This window comes from Alosa pseudoharengus, unplaced genomic scaffold (genome assembly GCF_046254945.1).
Source record: "Alosa pseudoharengus isolate Yale_2024_CS ecotype anadromous, Long Island Sound unplaced genomic scaffold, YU_APseudo_1.1 YU_APseudo_1.1_scf_2, whole genome shotgun sequence".
Classification (NCBI taxonomy): Eukaryota; Metazoa; Chordata; class Actinopteri; order Clupeiformes; family Clupeidae; genus Alosa; species Alosa pseudoharengus.
The window spans coordinates 24,734,493-24,749,993 of record NW_027468663.1 but is presented as its reverse complement, the minus strand read 5'-3'; the positions used below and the strand labels follow the sequence as shown (position 1 = coordinate 24,749,993).

Here is a 15,501-nt window from a genome sequence, read left to right as displayed (position 1 = left end):
TATCGGTTTCCATGTGCTGGATGGTGTGCGTCCTTTATGAAAGTAAGTGTTTTATACAGTTAACGTTACAGACATAATGAGTCATGTTGTAGTGGTCAACATAAATGTGCCCCTTCTGTTATTAGAATGCTAAGCGGAGAAGCATGCTAAGCAGAGATTTAGTATCATTAATTTCTTGTGTGGCTAGAAAAAGTTCACGCGGTTCCGTACAGTCTGCCCCCTCAGGATCGGCGCGCTATTACACTTACGTCAGGATGATTGAGTGAGACGGTAACCACTACGCTTCCGGTATACATCATTGAAAAGAGGAAGGTCTTGTCAACAAAACAAGCCCTCATTGGAGTACCTTTGTGAACTGTGACCAATCCTAGGAGCGATTTATTGAGCTTAGTGCCCGAAATCCCGGATGTTGACAGCCACAGTGTTCCGTACGTTTATTCGCGGAGTCGTAACAGTGTTTCGTACGTAACTTTTGGACACAAATTAAACAAACACTTTACACCGTAGACGGTGATTTTTACATCGTTCAATGTTGGTAGATTTGTTATTTTTAAGATTACATCGTTAATGAAGCGTTTTGTTGATTAATTACGTGGTTAGGATCATTTTTAAATTAGCCAACATGTAGCTTAGCTATACTGGCAAGTAAGTTGATACTTTTAAGTCCTTTAACTGTTAACTTTGAACTCGGTTACTTTTGAAATAATAAACGGAAACTCCTCAACTCACTCTGGGTGCAGTAGTGAAATATGTTATTTAAATTTCAAAGTGTATCAAGTGCTTGTAACAGAAATATAGGAACAGAAACTGTGCCTTGTCTGAGAACCAACCCGGGTGTAGCATAAGACAACTCTGGTTCAATGTGAATGAAACGCATCACAGCATAGGACATTCATTGTGCCATCAAAGACAACTGCAAAGTGGATGTAGTGAATAAAGTGCAATTTCAAGTAGGCCTTGTAAGACCAGGAACACAGCAACATTTGTAGTGAATAAAGTGCAATTTCAAGTAGGCCTTGTAAGACCAGGAACACCGCAACAGTTGAATGCAGTCCTTGTGAGACCAGAACATGTAGAACAAAATATTAAAGGGAAACTTGGCAGGATTCCCCCCTCTGCTGGAGAAATTGTGCATTATGCTATTTCATACTGTGGGAAAAGGTAATGATAAAGCACATGGATTTGTTTACAAGCTAGCGAACGGTTAGCATAAGTTTGGTAGAACTATGTGGATGTTACAAGGTAAGGTTTCTTGTTTCTCACTTCTCTTTCCGGGACGGTAGTCTCAATGTTGCAAGGTTGGTTTTCCGCCTGGGGATGCTAGGCGTAGCGGGGGAAAGTCACCATTTTCACCGGAACAGGTCATTTAACAAGACAGAACAATATAGAACAAAACTGAGAACAAAATATTAGGAATAATTGAGTACAAAATTGGAGAACAATTAAGAACAAATTTATTGATGAACAATCATTAACAATCTACTATTTATCTAATCTACTAAATTATAACAAACAAACAAAATTATAACAAATTACTATTTACAAATTAGAACTATTTACAAATGTACATATTTACAATACAGCTCGAGCTGCATGGCCACCTACAGCTCGAGCTGCAGGGCCACCTACCTTGCCGCCATATTGTGGCACGTGGGGCAGTACCACTCACCCTCTGGTACCAAGATGATATCGACGCACTGTGCGTGGTACCAGAGGGTGCAGCTGTCGCAGCCCAGCCACAGCACCTGGCCGGACCCCCCAGCAGGTGCCATGCGCCCGCACATGGCACAGTCTGCAGGACCTGCTCGCGCAGACTCCTGGGCCAGCCGAGCCTCCCTAGCGGCCGCCTGACGGGCCTCCCTCTCCTGCCGCGCCTGGAATTGTGCCGTCTCGCGCTGCCTCCTAACGGCCTCTCTCACTGCGCGCGCAGCCGCCTTTGCTGCCTGTGTAGCAGCGGCCTGCTGCTGCCGGACCATGCGCTGGGCTGCCCGATCCTGCCGCTGTTGTTCTATGTGGGATGCCTCAGCCTCCCTCTCGGCTCTTGCCTGCATATTGGGGTCTGAGGTGATGACGTTTGCAGGCTGAGGCATCCTCCTCCCCCTCCCCCTGGCCGGCGTTTCTATATGTGGCGGCAGCAGGATGTCGGCTAGTGCTGCCGGGATGACCCCAGAACGTACCAGGGGGTTGGGGAAGCGGCGGCAGGTCGGGCACTGTCCGGTGGCGGTGGTGGTCCCAGCGGCGGCCGTGGTGGTGGAGGCAGCGGCGGCGGCCGTGGTGGAGGCAGCGGCGGCTGTGGTGGTGGTAGAGGCAGCGGCGGCCGTGATGGTGGTGGAGGCAGCGGCGGCTGTGGTGGAGGTGGCCATGGCTGCGGTGGTGGCAGCAGCAGCGCCGGCCGTAGTGGTGGTGGACGAGGAGGAGGCAACTGGGCCCCGAGGCGTGGTGGTCGTGGCAGCGGGACCCCGTGGCGACGAGACGGGGGTGGTGGTGGTGGTGGCGACTTCGCAGGTGTTTGCTACGGTGGTGGAGAGGGGTATCGCGTTGGTGGCGGGTACGGCGTCGGTGGTGGTGTTGGAGGCGGCATTGGCGGCGCAGTTGTTGTCTGTAGTGCTGGTGGAGGCGGCAGGGGCAGCGGCGCCCTCGACGGTGCAAGGAGGGGTGGACATGTCCTCGTCAGTGTCCTCCGGGGCGTCAAAACACTCCCCACCCGCTGAACGGTCCCGGAGGCCTTTGACGAGCTGCAACAACAACAAAAAAGCACAAAATGAAGACATTGTTAGAAATGTATGTAAATGCTGTAAAATTGATCTTGATGAACTTTTCATGATTGTAGACTTGTCTTTTTTCCCTAGTTCACCTTTGACTCGTCCACCTTCATCCTGTTCAGCGGGAAGAAGCCTGTCCGTCTGAACCCACTGGTGATGTTATGGGGGGTACAGGCCTCCTCCAGCGCGTACTTTAGCACCGCCGAGAATTGCCGCTTGCCGATGACGAGGTCGCCTCTCACCAGCCCCATGTTGCGCGCCAGCCTGGAGAACGCCGCCTTTAGGGAGCCGTACACCGCCACATCCAGTGGCTGGAGCACATGGGTGGTGTGCGCTGGCAGGCACACCACCTCGATCCTGTTGGCCCGACAGAAGTCGACCACCCCCGTCCCAACATGAGCCTCATGTTGATCCATGAAAAGGAGGAGGGGCCGCTCCTGCCGGGCGTACTTGACTAAGTGCCCCAGCCACTTCAGGAACAGGTCGCTGTCCATGTACCCCTTCTCCGACACACCGTAGAGTGCGTTCTGGGGCCCCTCCAGGCCGTAGGCTGTGCTGGGGAAGCTCCCCCTGAAGATGACAAAAGGGGGTATGCTTTCCCCAGCAGCGTTCGCGCAGCAGTGAACGGTGATGTGTTCTCTTGAGGTCACCTGCTGCGCGTAAACGCACCTCTGCCCCTTGTGGCAGAGGATACGTTGCCTGGAGTGGCCCTTGTCGCCGAATCCCGTCTCGTCACAGTTGTAAATCAGTTCAGGGGTCCCGCCGAATCTATGTTGGTCATAAAGGGCCTGGCAGATGTGGAAGAGCTTGTCCACCCTTTCCACCGTAGCCCCGTGGAGCCGCTCCCTTTCCAGTGGATTGGCCCTCCTGGAGGCTACGGTGGGGTGGCGAGCTCGGAACCGGCTCCACCACATCTTACTCAGGCCCTTCTCCATGTTCACACATGGGTTGGGCCGTCCCAACGCCTTACAGATCTGGATGGTCAGCACCAACGCCACCGACTTAGTAATCGGGAAGGCGTGGGCTGCCATCCAGAAAATGTACCAAAGTACTCCTCCTTGTCCGGCATCAACGCCCGGTTGGGGTGGGGCTGGAGGGCATATCTCCCCTTCCTCCGGTCCTGGAGGGTGGTGTGGGGGATATGAAATTGGGCAGCCACCCTCCGGAGGCTGCCCCCCTCCTCCAAAGCCCTTAAGGCCCTCTCCATGTCCTCCTCCGTGTACGTCTTTTGACGTGGCATTTTTCTGTAAAAAGTACATAAAGGCACAAACAAAATAATTTATTATTTATTAATTTTACTTTAAATTTAATTAATTTTATTAGTATATTGATGTAATAATTATAGTAATTATTATTAGATTACATCTTGTATCTTACACCTTGCTGGAGCATAACAAAAACTTGCTTTCTCTGTTGTTGCATTAAAACAAGAGATTTAGATGTGTTTTTGTAGTTTTGCTGTTAGTGCCTGGAAAAACCACCGAAAAGCACCACACGATGGCAGCATTGACCGCAGTCGGTTTACCTTTATCCTCCATACAAACCTAACACTCGCCAGATGAATTTCGTTCCGCCTAGCTCGAAATTCATCTGGCAAGTGTCAGGTTATACAAACGTATGACCCATGAAAACATTTTAAAAATTGTCCGTTAAAATTGTCCGTTAGGAAACTAGATACGAACTTTTACTATGTGTGATTACAGCATAGTCTTATCTGGCTGTCAAACAACGCTAGCTAGCTACTTAATATCAACAACATCCCGGTCTCATCGTGCAAGACTTGTCTTATAAATCGCGCGGACTTCAGTAACGTTAATGTTATGTATGATCCATGAAAATATGTAAAAACTGTCCGTTAATGTTACGCTAGAAAACTAGATACAAACCGATACAGGTTTTTCAACATGTCTACATTAACCTTTGATCTATAACACGGACATATATTGTAACATATATTAGCTACATTTGTTTAAACACTTCCCCCACGTCATTTAGGGACAAAGGTCAAACCCTCCCCGGTGCCATTTTGAGAAATCTTCGTGTGAAAGTGTGGGTGTAGACATACTTACTTGGCTGTAGAGGGTGTTGTTTCTTCAATGTCCGTTGAATGACGAAAAATAGAAAGGAGACAACACAAGGTTTCCAGGGAGACGTACATTTTTTTTAAATGGACATGATTGATTATATCCTTTTTCAAAAAAGATCAACTGTATGGAACAGTGTGGAGTACGTAATACCGTGTCTTTTGAGGGTAGAACACTGTACGGAACACTGAGGACAACTTCGTAATGCCATGGTCATTTGATATGAGATGCTTGCACTCGTAACTTGGTCACGTGTAACTTTAGGACTGGTATTTTTTTTTTACTAACAGTAATTCACGAAGCACTTTAGCCCTAAAAGTAGCACCTACGTCTGTGACGGCTTAAAAGAAGTGGCAAGGACTCCTAACGCGATGTTTTGAAATGCGTCTACTATTGTCTACAGGAGCTTCCAATCGCGAGGGAACTTGCATTGTAGGCATAACTAAGGGATGCAATAACACCACCAACAACCAAAACTAGCCTACTCATTGTCAACATGTACATGAAATGTAATGTTTCATGCGAATCAAATTAAAATGTTTTCTTTGCAAACGTGACATATGGTGACAGATTAATTTAATAATGCTGCTGTGTGAATCACGGTAATCACGGTGAATGAAGTTGCCACTTCTTAATGGGACCCACTGTATGGGAAGTGGGCTAAGTAAAATAGAGATGTTTTAAGATAAGCTTAATCAGAATTCTACGATATGCCCGCTTGACCACAGCAGAGATAGAACTGGCCTTTGGCCATAGCAACCATACATTTAGAACGACTGGCCTTCATAGCAACCAAAGATCTGAGCTGTGTTGCAATGTGAGGCAAAGTATAGAAAGGTGATGAAACATACAGAGACAGGTCAAGAAATATAGTGCAATGTAGACAGTAGTATACAGTTGATTTACAGATGGTGGTTTAGAGTAATACGAAGTATTCCTTTATTCTGAGATAGGCTACATCAATAGGCTCTCAAAACAACCCCAGGCTCACAAAACAATCCCAAACAGACATAAGGTCTTTATAGAGCAAATCTATATAGATTATTTGTCAAATAAACCAGTAAAACATAATTTGTGGGATGGAATATATAACATTCACACTCATAGCTCATATTTTTTTTTTAAATAAATCAGTGAAAAAGTATCCTGACAAACAAGCAGCTTTTTAATGAATCGAAGGCAGGCCAAAGGTAAAATCCAACAAATCGCATTCAACCCGCAAGCCAATAGTTGAATAGCCCTCTCCTAGAGCTTTTGAGATATTGCCACTGCTCCAACATTGAAAGGCACTGTTACAATGCCTGGATCAAGCCAGGTTCAGCATAGCGTATGCCACTGTCCCAGGGTGTCCGCGGGGTTGTAAAAAGTATTAAAAGGTAGTAAATGAAATTAGCAAAATTTAAGGCCATTTAAAAGTATTACAAAGTAATAAACGTCATCTGATGAGGTATTACATTTTCGAACCACTAACTATGATGTTTTCCATTTGTGTTAAGTGCAGGCCTATCTCCTAATATTTGCGTGAATTTATTCATATTATATTCATTATATGTGCGAGCAGGACCTGGGCGATATGTCAGTGTGCGTTCACGGTAAAAACTTTTAGCGCCCCCTCAAACTCTATGCTCAAACTGGATATACGGCTGGCTTACTGCCCAGGGGCGTCGCTAGCTTTTGAAAACATTCGGGCCTAGAGCCCAGAAGTTAGAGACCTTTTTGTTCGGGGGTTTCTCACCCGAGAGATTTTGAAAATCGGGCTGATGAACATGCAATTTTAACCTACTTTGAGAATGAAAAGGAAGGCCAATTGTAATGACTCACGTCACGGCATTCTGAATATTTTGATGTTTAAAGACCGTGTAAGGAGAACGTCTCTGCCAAAGTGCACCACATACAACACCCAAAATATGACATTAAAATAACCTTTAGAATAAACATCGTCATGCACCTCTGTCAAGTGCACAGGTGTGAGCGTTCGTCTCGTACCATATTTACTGCGCATGTGATTCAATAGTAAATCACGATATATTGAAACTGAGCTGATTGAAATGTCCTCCTGGGTTGCGGGAGATGATGACACACTGAGTTTCCACTTCTTGTCCCTGCTCTGCCCTTTTTTTTCTCCAAAGAAACTTCTAATATCCATTTGTCCTTCTGTACACTTATTTCGCTACGGCTAGTTAGTAGAAGCACGAAACAGCAATGCGTAATAGCGTAGAGGAGAATTGAAATTGCAACATTTTGCAACAACAAATGATTCTAAACCTGCCCAGATCACGTCAGATTTTCTTGCGCTGCTGTTAATGCACACAATGGACACAAAACACAAAAGTCTCTTCTACGGGGCTATTCATTTCATTCACGATTAGAGTTTTTGTTGTTGTTGTTGACGGCCCATAGATCCGGGGCTATCCCCAGAGGATCCGGGGCTAGCCCCGAATGCCCAGGTCTAACGACGCCACTGTTACTGCCTAACTTGTTGCCAAAAGTTCGCTACCATTGATGATGTCATGGGGAATTTAAATTTTTCGGACATTTGGTTAGAGCAGTGTTTTTCAACCACTGTGCCGGGGCACACTAGTGTGCCGTGAGAGATCATCAGGTGTGCCGCAGAAAATTACCCAAATGTCACTCACTGGCCCAAAAAAGCAACTCTGTTGCATCAAAGAATTTATAACCACATGCTCTCATTGATTGTATGATTGCACTATTTGTGGTATGCAGGCATTGTACAACGAGGGCCCCATATCCAGTATTCACAGAATCATCATATATCCAGTTCATAACAACAATTAAATTAGATATAGTCACCTACAAATGAAACAGAGGGCGCTTGTTTTATTGAACAGGTCTTGCATAGAAGCCATAATAAGGCCATATCTGTGTATTATTTGAAATTTTAGGCTATGGTATGTTTATTTTTTCTTCACACAGGATGTTAGTGTGCCGTGGGACATTTGAAGTGTCAAAAGTGTGCCGTGGCACAAAAAAGGTTGAAAAACACTGGGTTAGAGGACTCGAGATTCAAAGACTGGCTTAGGCTAGTTGGCAACAGCCAAGAGGCTTATTGCCACGTCTGTAAAAAGACAACACATGTCACCTGGATGGGAGTGAATGTCGTCAGGTCACATATGGAGTCTACTAGCCATCAAACAAGAATAGGCGGACGCAGGGCATGAAATTGGCACCCGCCCACACGCCAAATGCGGGTAACTTTTGTGATTGGCGGGTGAAACTGTCAATGTACCTGCCACGTTGGCGGGTAGCCAATAAGACAACACAACACTGAGCAAGGAGATGCACTGTCCAGATTGCCGTTTGTAGGCTCGGAGAAAGCGAGATCAAACCCATTTGCAGGGGTGGGTAGTAGCCTAACGCGTTACATTTTTTTTTCGAGGAACGGCAAACGACTTTCCTTTTTCAAAACGGTAGCCTACTTCTACTCTTACTCAAGTACATTTTTGAGCCAATAATCTACTCTTTTACTCCGCTACATTTCAATTGCCTTACATTACGAGTACAAAGTTTATTATTGGAGAAAGTATCTCGAAGAGGGAAAAGCGCACCTCTCCCAGGAGAAAAGAAACAGGGCTTCAGAATGCGTTAGCCCACGATTATAAAAGTAATGCCTGGCCTAGCTAACAGCTCAGTTAACACAATGACGTACAGTTGCTGCATCTTCTGGCGAGGCTGCCAGAGTAGCAACGAGACTAGAGGTAGGCTATGACATGACACGGAAACTTTCACGTATATTCATTTCTGGCCAGCATCGTTCAACAATCACATTGGACAAGGAAAGTAGGCCTACAACTTAATTTACAAGCAAATCAAATGCACTGGAAATCGAGCATACAAGTTAGAAAAAGCCTAGCATTCATTTATGTTGCAGGACATGACATGAGACGGTCGGCTGAGAAAACAGATAGCCTGCTCTGTCGCTCTGCCCGAGTGGATATGCCTAGGCTATTATAGCCTAAATATAGGTCTACCCATAATATAGCCATTGTTTTTAGGTTACATTGTCTGTATGGTGGAGTTATAACAGACTTCTAGCAATGCAAAGCAGAAGAATCAGCTGCAATGTATTGGAAGACTGCTTTTCAATCCATAGCCACGTAATGCTTATTCTGGCCATGACAAAGTATTAAATAAAATATATTTGAATTGGGCTTTTAAAATATGTTTGACTATATGATTAGCCTACAGAGGAGGAGAAAAGCAAATAGGCATAAAGGATACTTTTGTATCCCTTTAAAGGTCCATCAAAAATATAAAAATGTAGGCCTACAACAAAGTAACTTGTTAGACCTACTTGAGTAATTTATTAACAAAGTACTTTTTTACTTTTACTTGAGTACTGTAATGTGTATTCTGTACAAGTTCAAGAACCATTCTTATGCATTTTCTGAGTCGTTCACCTTTATTTTGGGCACAAAATAATTTTGGCTGGTAAAAAACCACTGTGGCAGGTGGATTTCAAAATTCACCTGCCACAGTGGCTGGTGGCCAAAAAAGTTAACTTCAGGCCCTGGGCGGACGTAATCAGAGGTGGAAGAGTCGACTGCCTGGCTCATCGCACATACATATGAGTCATTGAGCGTGTCTCATTTCAGGGGCTACATGGTTCTAAGGCCAGATTCGTAGACCGGTTGCGTCATAGTGGCGCGACTAGTGCTGTCCCATTTCGTGGGCTCCTTCGAATTCGGCCGACAAATCCACCCTTCTTTTCCCCGAAACGGAGTGCGCATCGGGTGTATGCTTCGCGGCCTACCTGTCCCCAACATTCCGAAATACCATTGAACGCGCTTGTGACGTTTCTTTCATTCATTCAAGAAGATAATGGCGGGACAGTCAGCACCTGAGGAGTACGTTTTTAAATGTAAGTATTGAGTTTAAACTTGTCTAAAATATGTTGACTAGCCTACATATGGGGCGTTTGTGAATGTCACTATATGTTGAGACCTAATGTTGACGTAAACGTTAACTTAGCTGCTAACAGTTGTCGTGAATCTAAACTGACAATTTGAAAGGTTCAATCATAAACGTTAGCATGCTAACACTTCAGGTGTATAATTTCTTTGTTTTTTGTAAAGTTTATCGCCGGTTTACAGGTTCGGTTAGCATGTCTTGCCAGAAAAGCGAAAAACATGGGATAACGTTACACTGTTAAGAGAAATGTAGCGGTTGTTCACACATACCTGAGAAAATACGAACGTTATCAGTGTTTCTTGAATTTCCCCTTGGGGATCAATAAAGTATCTATCTATCTGTCTATCTAGTGGAGCTCATCAGACATTACTTACCAGGGGAACAGGCTACTGCAGACTGGTAACTGGTGGTGGTTACCGATTGCGTTGGTGTTACGCTACATTAACCCAAAGTAGTAGCCAATTATAGCCGCATTGTAACAGAACTTTATAGGCCTACTTTACAGTTGTGAAAAAAATGCTCACCTGTCCTCTTGTCTTGTGTTAGGGAGCAAAGAAAATACCGAGGCTTTTATAAAGCTGAGGGGGGAGATGGAGTACCTTTTTACAGGTGCCAAGTTCTCCGCGAGTGTGGGATGGGGGTAAGTCCACAATAGCCCATTTGCCCACTTCTATTTTCACTTACTTGACCATTTAGTCCTCATGGTGTAGTGATATTGATCCAGGCTTTTCTGATAATGAGCTAGTGTAACCAATGGATGGTGATGTGCCCCCTGTCATATTTAACTACCTTTCAACTTTGAACCCTTAGACAAGTGTCTTCTATTTCTCTCTCTCTCTGCCTCTCTGTATGTTCTTAGGAAGTTGCTGGAGAAGTTGGGGCTGGCGGACAAAGTGAAGCCTTTACAGGCTAAAAAGAAGTGGGACAATTTAAAAAATATATATAAAGTATGTACATATAACACACCCTACGCACACTTAAAAGTCATAAAATGTCATGTAAATGTAACATATGATGTTCAAATTGAAAATAAAGGTTTGCTAGAATTTGTTTTGCTGTTGTTGAATGCCATGTTGGATTTCTACGGTAGGATTGCAAGTACCCAGGGAGTGGTGAGGGGGTTGGGGGGAAACCCACAGCAGAAACTTGGCCCTGGTTTGTCCTCATGGATGAGGTTTTAGGACAGAGGCCATCCATTCAGCCTCCTGTCCTAATCGCCTCAATCCCTGAGGACAAACCAGGGCCAAGTGGGGCTGGTAATGAAGAGGAGGAGGAGGCGGCTAGGCCTAGCAAGAAAAGGAAAGGGGACAACCTCATGGAGCTCATCAGGGAGGACATGAGGCTGCAGAGGGATGCTGAGGAGAGGAGGGAGAAAGATGGAAAGGAGAGAATGGAGAGGCTCTTCTCTCTTTTGGAGAGACTGGTCGAAAAATAAAAAAAAATTGTAAATACATCAACAGTTCATTGTTTATTTTGATTAGTATTAATTATAATTACTGGGCAATTTTATTTATCCAATGAATGAGTTAATTATTTTTTTAAAATTAAGATTAAGACTATATACAACTAATTACAATATATACAATAGCTGAGCAGGGAGGTCCTGGTGGTGCTGCTGGACCTGGATGGGGTGCCACAATAGTGGGACATCGTCTTGGGGTGGTCTCCAGAGCGTCTCCACCGCATCGTCCACTCACCGGTCTTCATGGATGAGGTTTTAGGACAGAGGCCATCCATTCAGCCTCCTGTCCTAATCGCCTCAATCCCTGAGGACAAACCAGGGCCAAGTGGGGCTGGTAATGAAGAGGAGGAGGAGGCGGCTAGGCCTAGCAAGAAAAGGAAAGGGGACAACCTCATGGAGCTCATCAGGGAGGACATGAGGCTGCAGAGGGATGCTGAGGAGAGGAGGGAGAAAGATGGAAAGGAGAGAATGGAGAGGCTCTTCTCTCTTTTGGAGAGACTGGTCGAAAAATAAAAAAAAATTGTAAATACATCAACAGTTCATTGTTTATTTTGATTAGTATTAATTATAATTACTGGGCAATTTTATTTATCCAATGAATGAGTTAATTATTTTTTTAAAATTAAGATTAAGACTATATACAACTAATTACAATATATACAATAGCTGAGCAGGGAGGTCCTGGTGGTGCTGCTGGACCTGGATGGGGTGCCACAATAGTGGGACATCGTCTTGGGGTGGTCTCCAGAGCGTCTCCACCGCATCGTCCACTCACCGGTCTTGCAGGGCTGGCTCAATCGACGGCTGCCATGTCTAAGAGTTTGTGACAAGATACAAGATATGTAATCAAGATATACACTCTACTAAATTTTCACAAAACATGTAATATAAAGAAATCTCAATTAAACAACATTTGTAATTTACCTCTAGCATGGTCAGGTTCCTCCTCCAGGGCATTCACTTCAGCTGACAGTTGGTCCCGCCAGCGTGCACCACTGACAGCCTCCACACCGTTCTCCCCCTCATCCTCGGCCACATCCTCCACAGGCACATTCTCCTGGGGCACGATCTCACCAGCCCCAAGGCAGATGTTGTGGAGGATGGCACATGCTGTTATGACCTGAAATGGTACAAAGTTAATGTTAAAAAGTGTAATTTGAAATCAGCTTGTTTGATTGACTTATCTACTTTTGTTCTAAAAAAAAAAGAGATTGAGAACTTACAAAGGTGTGGTGCACCATCAGCGTTTGCTGGAAGATGGTCCTGAACTTGTTCTTCATCACTCCGAAGGCACGCTCTACAATGGAGCGTGCCTTGGAATGATGCCTGTTAAATCGCTGAGCTCCCACACCTTGTACCGGCCTTTTGTAGGGAGTGATGAGGGGGAGTGGGTGTTGGAGGCACGGGTACCCACAGCGAGGATACGCTGACTGCCTATACAGCGGGCTGTACCGGATCACTCGTGAGTCGTGGACCGACCCCGGCCAGCCCACATAGGTGTCAATGAAGCGGCCCTGATGGTCACACACGGCCTGCAGGATGATGGATGGGAACAGTTTTCTGTTCCTGTAGCACTGACCATCAGGGCCGCTTGGTGCCTTGATGCGAACATGGCAGCCGTCGATTGCTCCAGCAGCTTGCTGGAAAACTCTATGTCGAGCCAGCCCTGCAAATCCCCGAGTCACTGCCTCCATCTCCTCTGGGGTCTTCGGGAGGTGGATGACCTTGTGGCGAATGGCCACCACCTCCTCAGTGACTCGGTGGACGATGCGGTGGACAGTTGCTCGTGGCATTGCAAATGCTCTGGCGACCACCCTGTACGATGTCCCACAGGCAATCCAAAACAAAAAAACAAGGGTCTCGATTGTGGCACCCCATCCGTGTCTTCGCTCTTGTTGAAGGAGGTCCAGCAGCACTGCCAGGGCCTCCCTGCTCAGCCGAAAGTCTGGCTTTGTGGCGTTTCATTTATCGATCATTCACTTATGCGGTCTACAACTACCGACCTACCGATCTATTTTTTACAGTCTATCTATGCTACCGACCTACCATCACAGAAGTAGCTCTAACAGAGGTGTCTGTCGTTAACGTTAGAAAAAATGCAACGCTGGCAAACTGGCTAGTAGTTACATTAACATAAGGTTGATGAGGTCCATGCTTCACATTACATTAACGTTAACTTGCGTTGCTTTATCACATCATACCGTTGCTTTATCTATCACATCATATACTGTACTGACTGTCTAGTGTTATTAATCCCCATGTACAGTCAATGGTTACTCCATGTTGAGATGGCATACATTGAGATATTTGAAAACAGCAACAACTAATAAAACCAAGTATATTATGCATCGACTGTTACGGGAGCTGTGTGCTAATCTTCACTTCAACGACTAACTTAGCCTCCCGTTAACGGTAACGTTAATGTAGCTGCTAACGTTAGCATGTAATTCGCTGTCCGTATTTCTTTTGTTAGCTCATTAGTATTCGCCATACTAAATTGTCAGTCTATATATAATCAACATAATAAGCTCTCTTAGACGTATTTAAGAACACCAATAGACAAAAAAAACTTCAGTTGATACGCAACACTTACCAGACAAGAACCGATTGTTGTTTGTACTGTTTAGCTAACTCACAGCCGCAAAATTCATCCAGCCAGCTAGCCTTCAGCACTGAGTCGACCTGCGTTGTGGAAAGGAGAAGGGGCCGGGTTTCACTTGACAATGGGCGTGTTTAACTTGCTGAGTGGCAACTGAGTGGGCGTGCCTGACCGCGACTCCTCTTCACTGCGCATGCTTCAACTTTTGCTGCGCAGCCGCACTTCAAATTGGCTCCAAATTTTCCAAGATGGCGTCGCCTTCGGCGGCTTCAATTCCATAGAACAGGGGTTCCCAAACTTTTCCACGACAAGGCCCCCCAAATACCACTAGGTTCTGGCCAAGGACGCCCTTGATGTGTTATTAAACCCATCGACAATACTACAGCAAATGTAAAAATACATTAAAAGCTAATCCTAATAATTATTTTAGCCACAAGCACTTCGCGAGCATGATGTAGTGTGTAAAAATTGTATTTGGGACCTTCTGCTATATGAGAGCCATCACTCATTCCCAGTCATTATCATGGGAAATATACTGTTCAGATATGGGTCACATTATTATAATGGAATTGTATAACAACCCTCATAGTAATAGGTATATTTACATTTTTTCAGATGTATTTATTTGCTGCTTTTATTTTTCCTTCCAACTTGCTGAGGCCCCCCTGGCACCCCCTCGCGGCCCCCACTTTGAAAACCACTGCCATAGAACACTGCAGAATGCAGCCACACTGTCCAGTTCTATATAGTCTATGGTCCAATTCAATCGCTAATGTTACCGAACGCAGAATAACACCAGGACAAGGATGAGGGCAGCATCACAGCAGCAACGGTCATAGAAAGGCATTCGTAAAAAAAGAGACACATTTACTGAACGCTTGCCATAACGTTAATGGTTGTGGATTGATATTACATCTGACAGGATGCTATCTTGCAATCAAATCTAATTCTTTAAATCACATGGACGAAATTACATGTTTAAATCATTCATTTTTTTTGGCTGGCATGCGTCGACATAATCGATTAACTTTATTAACGTTAGGACTAGGCTAGATTCTACCTGCGTCGGAATCAAAAAACATTGCCGCCTAAAATGTTTCGGCCAGCAGCTAACCAGCTAACATTGGCTAGTAAATAAATCAAACAAAATAGGGTTTCCAATATCTTCCAAAACATTTTAGTTGTTGAATCAGCAAAAAACTTCTAAACAGCCTACTAACGTTACTCCTGCCAAAGGCTTCAAATTCCTTTGAGAAGTCAAAGACTAGCTTCTAGAGCTAACGTTAACGTTAGCTAGTGCTTTCTACAAGTCAGTCATTCAAAATAATCTTTAATATTGAATAAGCACTTTCAACATCAATATTGGAAACGAGGGTCATTGAGCTCACCGGTTAAAATGGTTAAAAATTAAGTTAGAGTATGATGACATGACGTTAACGTTAGCCTAGCTAAATAGCGATTTTCGCCTTGTTAGCTGTAGAACTAACGTTATGCCAACTGTCACTCCCTCCAACTTGTCAAGTGTTTGGTTCACTTATGCCATGATAGTTTTCTACAGAATGTAGATTCTAGTGCTAGCATTTTTCAGTTATTAGGCCAAGAATCTATACAAGGACTGTAGTTGTTCTTACCTTTTGCGAGATGAAAGCAGCCTCTTCCAGTGCG

At 44.8% G+C, this 15,501-nt stretch overlaps 1 long non-coding RNA gene across 1 annotated transcript; it reads left to right on the top strand.

Moving 5' to 3' along the window:
- Positions 1-9,514: 9,514 nt before the first annotated feature.
- On the top strand, positions 9,515-10,699 carry LOC143135147 (uncharacterized). The gene is made up of 3 exons (XR_012988814.1): positions 9,515-9,725; positions 10,322-10,415; positions 10,635-10,699. It is a non-coding gene; the product is annotated as an uncharacterized LOC143135147 (long non-coding RNA).
- Positions 10,700-15,501: the final 4,802 nt, after the last annotated feature.